The sequence below is a fragment of the Paroedura picta genome, chromosome 13, assembly GCF_049243985.1.
Source record: "Paroedura picta isolate Pp20150507F chromosome 13, Ppicta_v3.0, whole genome shotgun sequence".
In the NCBI taxonomy this organism is placed as follows: Eukaryota; Metazoa; Chordata; class Lepidosauria; order Squamata; family Gekkonidae; genus Paroedura; species Paroedura picta.
In genome coordinates this window covers 1,462,865-1,472,233 of record NC_135381.1, presented here as the reverse complement: position 1 = coordinate 1,472,233, position 9,369 = coordinate 1,462,865, and the positions used below count along the sequence as shown (strand labels likewise).

The following is a 9,369-nucleotide window of genomic DNA, read 5'->3' as shown; positions in this document are numbered from 1 at the left end:
GCTTTCCGTTGTCCGCATCTTTGCTGCCCACTAAATAATTCAGCCCCCGAGCCTTCCTGCTGAGAAGGGGCAACATGGACAGAGTCAATTTAAGTATTAAAATTTAAAGCCAAGCAGTTTTTTAAAAGGAACTGCCCAATAATAGGCAGAGACAGAAAAGGAGATTGATTCCACCGGGATTACGCAAGGGAGAAACGCATCTATCCGGGGGTATTTTTAAAGGGTTTTGGGTGTACGTCTTGTTTTCTAAAAAAAATTACCATCGTCATCTTTGCGGTGTGAGTCTAAATATGTTTATTCAGAAGTCAGCCAGGCTCCATTCAACAGGGCCTGCGCACAGGTGCATGTGCTCCAAGAGGGTCTCTTTGGCCTGTTGCCAGAGGACAGCCGTCAGACGGACTGGGACGCCAGCTTCTGTCAGGATGGGCAGGCCCAAGGCTGCCAAGAACAGCTCTAGTTCACCTCCGGGCAAGGAGAAATGTCAGTCCCCAGGGTTGCCAACTGCCTGGAGGAAAAATGGGCCATTGGCAGCATTTACCTCAGTGCTAAGAATAGCTTCACCGGCCTATTTCTGCACATTCAGCCTCCATTAAAGGGATATGCTGTTTTTCTCCAGGAGTATTTTTCTCCAGGAGTACCACAACTCTGCGGTATAGCCATGAAAGGAAGGTGGTACAGTGGAGCCAGATCTCATCAGATAGGTGAACCTCACCTGGGTCGGTTCTTAGGAGAGATACCAATGAGAAAGACTCTGGTTTTTTTGGGGGGGGTGTTCTTCTTTAGCTGTTTCAGTGAGCGACGCTTTTCCTGCAGTGATGGCGGGAGCTTTATGTGATGAATTTCTGCCTGCTGTGTGTCTATTAAAATAATAATGACAACAATAATAGCATTTATATACCACTGTTCCCTGATAGCTAAGGGTAGCTCAGGTGATTTAAACACACACAATACAAAATATAAAATGTAAAAGTGCAATTACACTGATTTAAAATAAGTACCGCCAATTCACTCCGATTCATCCCCTATTTCCAGGGGGTGGGGAGCAGCGAGTCACGACCTCTCTCTTCAGTAGATGAAAACAGGTGAGTTTGGGCAGAAAGGCCAGCAGCCAATAGCTGCAACCTCCAGGCCTCCCCCTTGGCCTGATTCCATTTGCAAAATCCGCAGAACAGCTGCAGGTCCCATGAGGCTCTGTCTGCCTCCCACCCTTGCTGCCTTTGCCAGGAACCCTTGTTGGCCACCGTATGAGGCACCTGTAGCCTCAGTTGGCTTGTTTTTGCTTCTAGGCGGAGTTCAGGCATGGTGTGGTCCAGAAACCACAGATCTGTCGTTGTGGCCGTCCGCAGCCTCCGTCAAACTCTCCTCCAATGTGCTGTGTGTAAGTCGACCCGGGCACTAGGAGGAGGCATCTGATGACCGATGTAATACAAATCGGAAACAAAAGCTTTAGGAATCGATATGAGACGCTGCACAAGGCAGCAAACAGCATGACACCAGGAGAAGGCAAGGAGGGGGGGGTCTGAGAATGCCCTCAGCAGACGGCTGCCCCATGCTGACCCCAATCCCGGCCCCTCTTTTAAAGCACCTCCCTGAACCATTGCATTACAACAGAACTCTTGCTCCTTGGTGCCACGGTGAAGACAGGGGTTCTTCGAGGCTGTGAGTGACAAGGTCAGTTTGTGCTGCCCACCTCACCCAGGCCCGGAGCCTTCCCCCTGCGAAAGCGAACAAGCCAGACACCACCGAAACCAGGCAACAGTCTTCTGCTCCAAAAATGCAGGCGTACAATTTCAAAACGATTGCGGCCCTTTTCTCCAGGGGAACTGAACTCTGTTGCCTGGGGATGAGCTGTAATTCCGGGGACCCCCAGGTCCCACCTGGAGTCTGGCATCCCTAGAACATTTTATTTCACTTATTTTACATTTATATGCTGCCCTCCCTTGCGGCTCAGGGCGGTTTACAGTGAAGATTTGTAGAACGATACATAGAAAACATTACGGTTATGGATTTATAGCATTTCTAACCGTAGAACATTAAAACTTTGCCATCCAACTTTCTAACATTATAACTTTATAACTGTGTGACTGTCAGTCGCACAACTGTTCAGATCACAACGTCTTCAGATCACGAGGCTGCCTAGGCCCGTCTGTCCTTCTGTCCCACCAGCCAGTGGGTTGTCTCCTGGTTTATCATGACGGCGTTTGCAGCATTCAGGCGGTCCGACTGGAAAGGGGAGGGTTTCACATGAAGCGACTTCTTCCTGGCCCCGGGCAGCACCGACTGCTCGCAGCTGGGTCAGCGCCAGGACTGCCAGCAGCCGGCCCACTTACAAGGCCTTTTGCCTTGTAAGTCTTCCAGCGTTTTCTCCTCCTCTCCCAGTTCCGGATTCATTAAGGCTGTTTCTCTTTTGCAACCTGGCTAAGCCGTTTATGGAAAGCCTTTGTCATTAGGTTAATGATTCTCAGTAAATAATTCCGTATCCAGAGCCTGGTTAATTCCCCAAATGGAACATTGAACGTTGCCGGCCTCGGCCAGGAGCCATTACACGGACCTCGTAGGGTGCTCGGAAGGCATGGCCACGCTCCCGTTAATTGATGAGGGGATATTCATCACGGTTAATCCCCTTCCGCGTCCATTTGTGTCCTGGATCCACTCGACCGAACGGTGGAAACCTTTTTGGGTGTTTACAGAGCGTTTTGTTGCAAGGGACTCGGCTTGCCTAGCTGTCCACCCCATTTCCCTCTTTTCTTCCGCTGAGATTGTACATGTGCGTTTCCCAATCTTGTACATGCAACACCTGTGGAAATTAGGCATCTGTAGGGCTAAAGTGGTGCCCCAATGCTCAAAGAGCTTCCATCAGGGACTTCACAAAATATTCTGAGGACCAAAACAGATGGCAAAAGACAGGAGATAGAGACATGCAGAAAATTCAGGCTGTGGGTCCATCAGAGCTGATCTTGCCTAGGAGATTTGGGGTTGGATCCTGAGGGGAACAAGGACCCGTTTCCTCCAGGATGTACTTTGGAGAGGAGCTGGAATTCCAGGAGATCCCCCGGTCCCACCTGGAGGCTGGCATACCTGTCCATTAAACACTCTGGTTTGTGGTGGTGGGTTTAAAATTTATCTCTGCCTTCTCCAGCCGTGAAAACGCTTGCGATGAATGGTCTTTTCCAGTCCCCCTGGGGAAGCCAGCCGCTGTGACGTCAGAGCCGGCCAATTGCCGCATTCATTGGATCCGGAGACCCTCAAGAGGCATTCAGAATAGCTAGGACCCTTCCCCTGGAGCTAGAGATCCAGAATGCACCGGCTCAGGCACGTGGACGTCTCTTCCGTGAAACTGAGGACCCAATGAATCCTGTTGGTATCTGAACACCAGCCTGGCAAGTTTCAGGAAGCGAGGCCACCTTGCTCTCTCTTTGTTTTGCTTTCTGTGACCTTGCAGGGCATTCTGGGGATTTCTTGGGCTGAAGAAAGGGCTCCGGCAGGGAAGCCTCCCAGCTCATCTTCCGGCAGTTGCCCTTCTCCGGAGGATGCCCATAGGAATTGCTGGCAGCCCAGGTGAGCCCTGGGAAAGGAGACTGGGGGCGGGGGGGACACATGATGCTCCCTCGTGTTGCTTGACAACATGCCCTCCTGCTGTAGCTCAGCTCTTGATCTGATCGGACATGACACTTTCAGTGTAAGACATGGAACGTGTCAGAAGGAGAGGAGAGAGACGTTCCTTGGGGGCCTGGTGACGTCGGCCTCTTCCTGCGCTGGGCCCATCCAGCCGCCGGCTCCACCGAAGCATCAAGAATTGGGATGCCTCATTTCTTACAGAGGAAGTCCCTGGCAGGACTTGTCAAGATCTCTGGGGCATCAAGCGTCTGCGGATGAAGATACACATCCAACAGTTGGCAGTTCTGGGAAAGGAACCAGAGCCCAACTGACTGATGTTGCCGTCCCATTTCCAAAGACTGGTGGGGAACCGTCTGAGCAGCATCAGTCCCTCTGCCTGCAGCAGCAGCTCGACAAGGGACCGAGAGTTGGATCCCCTTCCCTTAGGCGTGGGCACGTCTTCACTTTAGAAGAGGGTCTGATGGCGTGATGTGTGGAAGGCGTGGTATGGAGAGTGTGGAGAAAAAGAACTTTCTCATTCTCTTCCATGTAAGTTCATCTCGCAGATGAAGCTGACAGTAGATTTGGGGCAAGCCAAAAGAAGCATTTCTACATAATTACCTTGTTCAAAATACCTTCACTGGATCCAGTTAGACTTGCTCCCTTTTAAAAAGGGTTGGACAAGTTTGCAGGCCATCCATGATGCTTAGGGTGGCCAAGTGAAACCTTCCTGACCCAAGGCAGTGTACCTTAACACCTGCTGTGCCAGGGGGCAACAGCGGGAGCTTCTGTGGTACTTCTTGTGGCCCCTTGGGGGTCATCTAGTTGGTTCTGGTGGGAACCAAAATGTTAGCCTAGATGCACCCTTGGTTGGACCCTGCAGGGCTCTAATATTTGTTTAGGTTCAGCTTTACTGCCAAATGGCTGCCCTTCCACACCCAGTGAAAATGATTTTTAGGTGTTAAAAAAGGAGGGGGGAAGTAACCAATGGAGCTTGAATGGCCACCTGAAGGTGCAGAGTGGGCAGAGTGACCTTGATGTGGACAAGGGACTGACCTTTGAGGGGCAGCAAAAGGGTGGTGGGGGAATCTGAAATAATATGTACATTTTAAATTACTTATGGCTCAGTAGTAATGCAAGGAAAAAATCAGCAAAGAACCACTCTCAGAAAACCTGGAAAAAACGGAAAATGGGAAGTGGAAGGGGGAAAATCCATACAGAACATAAAAAGAAAACCCGAGGGAGATGCACAGCAAAAGCAAGGGAAAACACCAACGTGTAACAGGCCTTCAATGGGTTGTGCACGATGTCCTCTTTGCCCGCGTACATTACTGCAGTCATAACGTTCTGTGCAATTTCTTTGTTTTGTTTTATTTTCTGGTGCCGAACAGAGTGACAAAGAGAAGATGTTCCTTAGCAGCAGCAAGCCCAAAACCCTTGTTTCATTTCCTTGAGCCGACACCGTCCCATTATTAGGAGCTCCAGTGAAGGAATGGAGGCGGGTCTCTTTAATAGATCATCGCGTAACATTTCTTTGCAAACCGCATATGTATGATGAGCCAGTGTTGTCGGCTCTCTGATTAACTTTGTTTATCCCTTAATTAGCTTGAGTGTTGCCTGTCTTGTGGTTAAGAAATAATTTTTTGATTAATGCCTCGGCATTTGCATTTTCATTAAGATCCTCAAATAAGTTCTGCAGCAATTATTTTGCGTGTGTGTGACGTGGCACACAGATTTGGAGGAGCATTAGAATTTCAGTTTTTAGCCCATTAAGTAATAACTGTTATATTGATTGGTGATGATGGAGCATGGGTGGTAAATGCATATGGGGGGGGGGGTGCGTTAAATAAGCAACCCAGGTTCCCATGGGAGGGTCCCTGGGACAAGACGGTCTTCTCCTGAGGCCTTAGTTAGTTAGTTCTGTCCTAACATCCAAGAGCCAAGTGGTGTAGTGGTTAGGAGTGCGGACTTCTACTCTGGCGAGCCGGGTTTAACTCCTACCCATTCAGGAAACCCTTTCAAGGCTGTTGAGAAACCCCGGGGTTTCCTGCAACCCTGGTTGAGAATTCCTGCTCTAGGGAACCAACCCCTGATTTTGGGAGACCAGCTGTAGGTGGGCATGTGCACAGCTATGCTCCCCAGTCCTTCAGCCAACCCTATGCCCACCATGGGCTCTTCAGTGCCATCGGGGCAGGTGTCCAGAAGGCGGTTCTGCAGATATGCGCTTAGCGGCCCAAAGGGCCAATCGCCACCCGCCTTGTTCTGCACAGCCCACCTGGCTGCTGACCCTGCGCTGCTCTTGGGAGATCCGCCAGCTTCCCTCCTTTGCTCCAGCCAGCCCACCCGCCAGCGCTGGGGTGATGAAATGCCGTGAGCCAGGTCTGGGCCACACATTAGCTGAGCTTAAAGGTAATTTCCTCGTACAGGAGGGGCCGGGGGGGGGGGGCTGTGAGAAGCCGCATGTGCCAGTTTCTCCCCCCCCCCCGACCATGTTCATGCTGGGCTAGGAAGGACCCGGCCGTGAAATATGGTCTTCCCACCCCGTAAAGAACAGCCGGACACACCGCAGTGAGTGATGGCATTAAACGGTACCCGGCGCATGGCCGTAGCTTATTCTGAGGCATTATCGACGAGGTGCGTATCGATCAGCCAGGAGCTGAGTAAAACCGGTGTGCGGCCGCAGGAGGGAGGGCTGCCCTGGGTCAACCGCAGCTGCGTCTCCCTTTGACAGAAACAAATTAATTGAGTCTCTTGGGCCAGCTGGTGGAGGGGTGATAGATCACCGGGCAGTCGATGGGCGTCCGGATGCACCCCCCCCCCAGGGAGGCAGCGTTTCTCGGGGACCCCCTGGGATGCCCTGAACTTGGCACCTGTCAGGTGAGCTGGAGCTCAACCTCCCCAGACCAGTGAGCCTGCCAATCAACTGTGATGGGGAACAGACCTCATGGCTGGATCCTGATCCAAAACCAGCAACGGTGTCCCCTTGCACAGAGAGCCCTTGTTTAGGAGTAAGGCTGTGGCTCTGGAGGAGGAGGAGGAGGAGGAGGAGAAAGGCCAGTCCCTGTGGGGAAAGGTTGAGGGTCTTGGGAATGCTCAGTCTGAAGAAGAAGAAGAAGAAGAGTTAGTTTTCATGCCCGCTTTTCACTGCCTGCAGGAGTCTCAAAGCCTTCCCTTTCCTCTCCCCACAACAGGCGTCCTGTGGGATGCTCTGAGAGAGCTCTGATAGAGGCTGAGAGAGCTCTGACAGAACTGCTCTGCCCCCTCTATTCTTTGCCCCGGTGTCCAATCAGCCCTTGTGGGGGATTAGGGAAGCCAGGCTGGAGGGGAAGGAAAAGGGTCCTGCTCTGGCTCCCTCCCTGGGCAACTGTGGGCATGCCCCTGCCGGCCTTCTCCCCTCATCAGTCAAAGTGGGGGAGGGGCCCTGCTGGGGACTAGCCCAAGTGGCAGCAGCATCGGGGGGGGGGGGCATCGTTCTCCCCTCCCCAGAGCCAAAGCACATGGGCCAAGGTCTCACTGATGGAGCACCTGAGGGCGGCAGGACACCGATTGGGAGCCCCTCGGATGGCTAAAGCCCCCCCCCCCGTCTCTCTCTCTCTCTCTCCTGGCACTACAGCTTTGCTCTTCCATCTTTTTAAGGATCCTGTTGATCTTTGCAGGATTCCTGCTGGAAGAAGCCGAGGGAGTCGGCACTGCCCGATGATAGAAAAATAAAAGGTGCCAATCCTCCGTCCCCCTCGCCTGCACAGATGTTCTGAGCCACTTTCTGAAAATCATGGACCTGCTGGCCAAGGAAAGCTCAGCTGCGAAGCCTCGGGCTCACCTGGGAGCAGGGAGTTGGCTACCAGCAGCGCTGAGCAAGCACACCGTATGTGTGTGTGTGTGTGTGTGTGTGTGTGTGTGTGTGTGTGTGTGACTTTGGACTAGTCAGAGTCCCGCTAAAGCTGTTCTCACAGAGCAGTAATCTCAGGGCTCTCTCAGCCTCCCCTCCCTCACAGGGTGTCTGTTGTGGGGAGAGGAAAGGGAAGGTGATTGGAAGCCCCTTTGAGAATCCTTTGGGTAGAGAAAAGTGAGGTATAAAACCAACTTTTCTTCTTGTCTTCTAGGGATGCCAGCTCTAGCTTGAAAATACTTGGAGATTTGGGGGATCCAGTGTGTGTTCGTGGGCAAACCAAAGATCAGGGGGTGATTTTTGCTCATGAACACACACTGGCTGTGTGTGATCTTTGGTTGGAACTAGGTGTGTTCTTTGGGAATTTAACTATTGGCCAGGACAAAATGGCCCAGGACAGAATGGTGGTGGTTCTCAGCCGCCGTCTCTCTGCTCAGCCCCAAGTCTGCATCTGCCCTGGAGCTCCCTCCAACTTCTGCTCTGGCCTGTTCAGAGTCCCATTTCAGCCAGACAGACCTTCCCCGTCCCCGCGACTCATGCCAGAAGAGCCGACCTGGAGGTCACCAGATACCCCCTGGAAGCATATCCTGCTTTGTCAGATGGTAATCTTAGATTTTTGTCCTTCTTTGCTTCTGTATCAAACGTCTGTGGCCCTGTGATTATCTTTCATTAGGGTTCTGAAAGGGCAGATAATTTCCACCTGTAAGAAGGGGCAGGAGGCTGCATTCCCCCCCCCCCCCAGGCCACTCTGAAGGTCATTTGAAAGTCACATGCTGCTGATTCATTTTTGAATGCTTCTCTTGCTTGCTTAAGGTGTTTTCCACCCTGCCATTGAATTGTAAATGGGCTAATAAATATACAAAACCCTCTTTCTCAATGTCCTGAGCCCCCAACGGCTGCAAAATGCTCTGGCCCCAGGTCTTCCATTTTCTGATTTTTCCTCAATGACTGCCACTCCAAAATCTACAGATAAATAGTTTCAAAATAGTTAACAAAATATCATAATGTGTACAAAGTAACACAAACCGAACAGGATCCATTTGCTGACATACCTATGTTCCATTCAGCAGTTATAACTCAAATAAGGCATATCTCTTGGCTGTGAGCTCTGAAGTCTTGAGACAATTTACTTCTGCCTGCCCAGCTTCTGTTATCGCCTGTCCATATTTAAACTAACGCTTAATGGCACAGGTGTTCCCAATTAGTGCTGATTAAAGGGCAAGTCAGTGGAGAAACATATATACCTTTCGGGGTTATTGTATCCAAACTGGAAATAAAAAAAGTTTCTCTTTGTTGGAGACGTGTTTGTATATCCATTGCATCAGGATTTTCCCTTGTTCCTTTCAATTTTCGGATTACTCTAGGGCGTTTCAAAAGATTATTTACAAACACTGCCATTTAATTGAACCTATACCGGGTTGCCAAGAAAAACTAGCTTGGAAAAGGGGAAAAAACATTAAAGAGCTTGTCGGACGCATGTCATCGCACACCTCCTCTTTACCCAAGGGGGACCATAAATGTGGCAGATGCTTGGCATGCAGATACTTGATGTTTATAATTGCACCAATGGTTTTGGGGTTGGCATCAATAATTTCATCACGTGTGACGCAGAAATGTCATTTTATGTAAATGTAATTTGGCTTATGTTGACATCCCTACAAGTGCTTTGAAAATTAGAATACAAGAACATCGGTGTCGTGTCAGAAACCTTATCGGGGACACTCCCTTGGTCCAGCACTGGACAGAACAGCAGCACAGTGTGAATGACTGCAGATTCTTCCGACTGGAAAGCTTAAAATCGGGAGTGTCTGATGCAATGGATATACAAACAGGTCTTCAACAAAGAGACACTTTTTAAATTTTCTCCCCTGACTTGCCCTTTA

General features: G+C 50.6%; 1 long non-coding RNA gene across 1 annotated transcript; it reads right to left on the bottom strand.

The window, feature by feature from the left end:
* Positions 1-375: 375 nt before the first annotated feature.
* On the bottom strand, positions 376-8,622 carry LOC143822615 (uncharacterized). Its single transcript, XR_013226217.1, has 3 exons — positions 8,539-8,622; positions 713-857; positions 376-505 (listed from the first exon to the last, which is right to left on the bottom strand). It is a non-coding gene; the product is annotated as an uncharacterized LOC143822615 (long non-coding RNA).
* Positions 8,623-9,369: the final 747 nt, after the last annotated feature.